Below are 6,000 nucleotides of genomic sequence, written 5' to 3' on the forward strand. Positions count from 1 at the left end.
AGTTCTAATAAGCTGATAACACTGATAGCCTGTATTTGTGTATTAGCTCAACTACTAGATTGGTGTGGACAGGGATGCTGTGTACCAAATTGTTTTACGAAAGTACATTATTTCTTCATTTTACAGCTAAGCTTTCAGGCAAACCCTCCCGGACTCTGCTCATCGTGGTTGCTGCTGCTGCCCAGCAACCGAACTTACATAACGAATCGTGGCCTATATATTGCCACTAGCATTAGTGGCAACAGTGAAAAAGAAGAGGCAGGAAGGCCAAGATGGAAGAAATGCGCGTGCTACCCTCCCCCGCCCCCGGCACGCTCGATAGCCTGATGCCGTCACCGTTGTTCTTGAAGTCTGGCGAACCTTAGACGAACTTGCGAAACGTGCCCTGAATTCAAGCAAGAGCTGGCGCAGTGCTGCCTGGTCGTCTTGCGATAGCTCTGAATTAACGTCATGTTAACCAGTGACTTGTCAACCATCCCCACTGCTTCAGAGGGAAAACATTCAGCCACGTTCTCGATTTCGCCGGCAAACGCAATCGAAGTGCTGCGAAAAAGGTGCCGATGCTAGTTACTGAAGTTTGTGACAAACAACTGAGAACGGCCAATACTAAGCTGGAGCCCACTCTTAGCCGCAAAAACACCTTGCGTCAGTAGATGTGACAAGTTAATTTCTGCTATCACTACACCTTCGCGCATTCCAGCGCACATAACTTCGACGAGGACACTGGCTCGTGGAGGAAGCGTAACGCTCGGCGAAAACACGAAGGGCGTCGCCACGTCGGTTGTCGTCTTACCCGTCGATGGCTCGATCGGCCGAGAAAGTGACTACATCTCCCCGTAGGTCAATAACTGCCCCATATTCTTGCAGAAAGCCAACCTTGAAAATGACATCACGGGAGCGTTCGCGCAGGACAAGGCAGCTGGTCACGAATATAGATCTTCGAATCCGCTCTCTAGTCGTGCAGGTTTTCAGCGGAGTAATGGCGTGACCACCAGGCATCCGAATCTGCCACCCATGCCGAGGAGTAATTACTTTCTTTATACACAACGCCTTCTTCCCGCTTAGAATTGAAAAGTCGGCAACGGTATCCACTAAAGCGCTAACCGCGTAGCCATCGATCACCACTGTTATGTTGAGCCAAAGCCGGTCATTCCGTTCAGCTGCAGTCGACGTCACATCGGTGCCCGTCCTTGCTCGCGTCGATCAGAAGTCTTCAGCCTGTCGACTGCCAGCGGCCTCGCCCCCAGATGTCGCTGTAATTAGCGTTAGGTGAATAGTCTCCACAGCTTTTGAGAGAGATTTACCTAGAAAATACCGTTTCCGCTGAATGGGAAAGGATGAGGAGCGTAGAGAAAGTTGCTATCAACAAGCGACTGAGGCAGGGGTGCCCTTTATCCCCACTGCTGTTTACGGTGTACATTGGGAGGATGGAGAGGGCGCTTGAAGGAAGTAATATCGGGTTTAATCTCTCTTACAAACACGCGAATGCACTAGTAGAGCAGCATCTTGCAGGTTTATTTGATGCGAACGAGATTGTGTGTCTAGCTAACCAGCAAAGTGATTTGCAACGTCTTCAATGAAAATAGTGAACAGACAGTGGCAACACAGGGCCGTGAAATACCACGGGTAAGAGAATATATACCTTAGTATATCGATAAACGAAGGCAATAGATATATGCAAACCCAGGAAAAACAACAGTGAAGGAGAAAAGAAAAGCAGCCATAATGAAGCACAGAGCGCGATGGGGTACAAAAAGTACGAAGTGCTGCAGGGTATGTGGAAAGGTGTAATGGTTCCAGGACTTACTTTTCGAAATGCGGTTGTTTGCTTTAAATCAGGGGTACAATCAGGACTCGATGGGAAACAAAGGTCACTGGGACGCCTCGCATCGGGCGCTCACGGGGAGACTACAAATGAAGCTGTGCAGGGTGATATGGGCTGGACTAGTTTTGAAGTGAGGGAAGCTCGCAGTAAAATTGAGTATGAAGAACGGCTGAGGAATATGGAAGAAAAGAAATAGGCTGGGAGAGTGTTCAGGTATCTGTGCACGAAAAACATTGATTCACAGTGGAGGAAAAGAACTAGAAAGCTTACCAGCAAGTATGCAGCCTGTAGGGTGGGCAACACAGCAATAAAGAAGGTCAAGCGGAAAGTCAGAGAGGCTGAAATAATCTCATGGGTGGCGGCAATGGAAAAGAAACCTGCCATGAGTAACTATTTAAGAGGAAAAAACGAAATCAGGAAAGAAACCATTTATGATAACTCTAAGGGAAGCTAATTACTTTTCGAGGCGAGATCGCGATGCCTGAGAACACGCACCTATAAAGCGACATACAAAAAGGAAGAAGAAGCATGTGCTTGCTGCGGTAAAGCCAAGCCAGGGAAACTATGGAGTATGTTTTATTAGAATGTGAAGGCGTCTACCCAGCGGTCAATTTAGGCACCACTGGCCTCCTTGAAGCCCTTGGGCTCAGCGTGAGCAGTGGTAAAGCAAACATGTCCGCAATAGGCATTAGTAAGAGGCGATTGGAGGATTGGTGGAAGAAAAGCAGGGAAACGACAAAAGACGGGTATGTACAAAAGCACAATTCGCATTAGGGGATCAGAAAATTTGGGTGCGGTAGTTCATAGTGTTCTTTTTTTTTATTGTTTAACCTAGGTAGGACATTAGGCAGTATAATAGCAAGAGCTTGGTGGCGCAACCCACCGCCCCGTTCCAAAGGGGCGCTCATAACACCCATCCATCCATCCTGCCGTGGCAGACGACGGCTAACGCGCTACCGGAGGGAATCCGCGGAAACGTTCGTTGGAGCCCTGTGGACAAGTTTTTTCACTTGAGATCGTGCTTCGTCAGTCGGTAACTGGCTTTAAACATGTCGTGTTGGAATTGCGGAAAAAAAAGGAAACGAACCACTATTTAAGCCGTAAAGCACGTACACGTTGACAGTTCGTGTTTCTGAAACACGACGCTTGCGCGTGGTGTGCTCAAACATGCGCGTAATTACCAGAACATCAGGGTTTGACAGCATGAACGTGTGTGCACGTGGTTTCGTAGGTTCAGATAGAGGTGCATATGACGCATGCGATACCCATTTACTAAATCGCACGCATAAGAATGTTAACGTTGAGCTGCAAAAATGTTAATCCTTATCAGCGGGCCTGCTGTCCCTTGCGGCCTTTTCTGCCATTATAATCATCAACACAAAAGCTACTTGTAGCCGCTGCTGATGCCTCAAATATTGAGGACGCGTCCGGCAGGAGCCGGGGTAGAGGCGAAATGCAAGAGGCCCGTGGAGAGATTCCTCGTTGGTATTCCGTAATTCTCCTCGCACGGGCGCGGTACATAGCTGCAGTCGCGGGGCACTTTTTTCGTTGCGGGGTGCTTTGGTAATCGCGATAATAAATTGTTTTTTTTTTTCAAGTACTGCTCCATGAGGGCACATGTGACGGCTAATAGAGGCCTCTGGAGAGCACGTGACATTACAAGCGTTCCCGTTGCCACTTTAGTGCCCTGGAGGCGCCGTCAATAATACGAAATAATGACGCGTTGTTACAACCAGCAAATAAAATCTCATAAAGAAATACAATCTAGCGCGCTATCGCGCTCGCACGAGAATTACGAAACGCCAACGAGGAATTTACCGACCGACGTACAACTACGATCAAAGTGCACGTTAAACATCCCCAGGCGACCTAACTAAGGTTGTCTGTGGCCATTCACTACGACCTCCCTCGTAGCGTTAGTCGCTTCGCGATGTTAAAAAGGTTAATCACCGCAAAGCAAATCAATACATGCGGGCGTACGTTTGAAGCTAAAAGACGGCATCTGTAAGTCATGGTGAGCCTTGCTAAAGCGTCGACAATGTGCTAACCTCTGGTCGAGCTCAAAAACAGCATGAATAAAGTCGCTTTTATGGCACAGGCAAGCTGCAGATGCGTGCACTTTCGCCGCAAGGTGAAACTACATGAAACAAAGAGAGCACATTTGAAAAAAAAGTCAACGTAAACGAGCTGAAAGCACGCACAGCATGAACGCATACACTTTTTCGAAACAGCAGGCGTCAACTATGCTCAGAAGAAGAGGTTGCGAAAAACTGTGGCACTTCTCAAAGCCGCGCGTTTTTTGCCACTTCCTCGAAGTCAGCCCGCCCGATCCTATTTATCCGCACATTTCTTCTTTTTGCGTTTCACTCTCACGGATGGTAACGAAATGAGCATTTTGCCGTCGCTGTGTCGGTTGCGGCAACCGAAGGCGCAGCAGTACGGCATCACAATCAAGTTCTCGTCTCTAACACACTCGATTTGTTCCGCTAACGGACTCGATCAGTACGTCTGCGCGTACTTTCTTCGCGCAGGACCAACGGGGGAGTGGAGGAGGCTGGGGCGACACAACGTTGGGGCGACAGGAGGCGTGGAGGAGGAAACGTCGGGGAGAGCGGGGTGGCGAAAACATCAAAACTGAGGGGCTGTACAAAGCAGAACAAGTGACCCAGTGGTGAAATGAACGTCCCAACGACGACTATCGTAACGGTGCTTTTGGATAGTCCGACACGTCAGAAGACTGTCACGGGCAATGCGACGTGCTGTGGGCGCGTGAACAATGGCTTCTTCGGCATAGAGCGTGGTAGTGTCGGCATCGGAAGGGAGCAGCGAGTCACGCGATAGGGATAGGCCACGGCCATAAAGCAGATAGAACGGAGAATAACCAGTATCATCGTGACGCGACGAGTTCTATGCAAATGTCACGAAGGGTAAGGTGCAGTCCCAATCCCGGTGATCATCAGACACGTACATGGAGAGCATGTCCGTGAGTGTACCGTTGACACGCTCAGTAAGTCCGTTTGTCCATTGGTGGTATGCGTCGTGAACTTGTGGGACATGGAGCAACAGTGAAGAAGGCAGTCGACAACCTTAGAAAGAAAACAGTGGCCTGTATCAATGAGTAGCTGACGTCGGGCACCGTAATGTAGGATCACTTCATGGGGGAGAAAATTAGCCATATGAGTTGCGCAGTTGGTAGGCAGGGCCCGCATTATGGCATAACGCGTGGTATAGTCCGTCGCAACGGCCACCCATTTGTTGCCAGATGATGAAGTTGGAAAGGGGCCAAGGAGGTCCCGGCAGACGCGGTAAAACGGCTTACTGTGGATATCGATAGGATGAAGGTGCCCAACGGGGGTCAACGGAGGCTTCTTGCAGCGTTGGCAAAGTTCGCAGGCAGCGACGTAGCTCCGAACAGAGCCATATATAGCATAGGCCAGAAAAATGACCTGCGCACACGCTCGTACGTACGGGAGACACCCAAATGACCAGGGGTGGGCACATCGTGTAACTGCGAGAGAATGGTCGAGCGCAGTCAGGAGACAGGAGCAGACCTGGGTATGTGAGGGACACCCTGAAGCTGGGACTAAAATTTTCTTTTGAACCTCAACTGTCTCCTCCTAAACTCTTAATCTTGCAATTACCACTCGATTCCACAGTTATTAAAAGAGCTTCCTGCGCAGGAGATCGTTTCAGGAGATCAATGTTAAAGTCGCCCCCAAGAATTAAATTTAACTTGTCGCTTACGTAGCTGCAGAGGCGGTCTAGAAATCCAATAAAGGTATTTATGTCGACAATTTGTGTGATAACAGCGTTAAACATCCAACTTCGTTGCTTATAAACGAAAATTCCGAAAGACCTTCAGAGTTAAACATATTTTTAACCAAGATAGCAAGCCCACCACCCATCCTACGGGATCGATTCACAAAGAAGCTGTGATATCCGTCCGGTTTCTAAATTTCTTCGCCACATGTATACCATGTTTCAGTCAACATGATAGCGTCAAACTGGAAACTAAACTCGTCTAGAAAACTCATAACTCATCTTCTTTGTGTCTAGCCGAACGAATGTTAAGGTGTAGGCAAGAAAACATACATCGGAGTTGATTTTAATTATGTTGCTGACATCTCGCGGTGAGATGTTCTTCATTCGAGATAGACGGCCCAGGCTCGCGAAAA

The sequence above is a fragment of the Dermacentor andersoni genome, chromosome 10 (assembly GCF_023375885.2).
Source record: "Dermacentor andersoni chromosome 10, qqDerAnde1_hic_scaffold, whole genome shotgun sequence".
In the NCBI taxonomy this organism is placed as follows: domain Eukaryota; kingdom Metazoa; phylum Arthropoda; class Arachnida; order Ixodida; family Ixodidae; genus Dermacentor; species Dermacentor andersoni.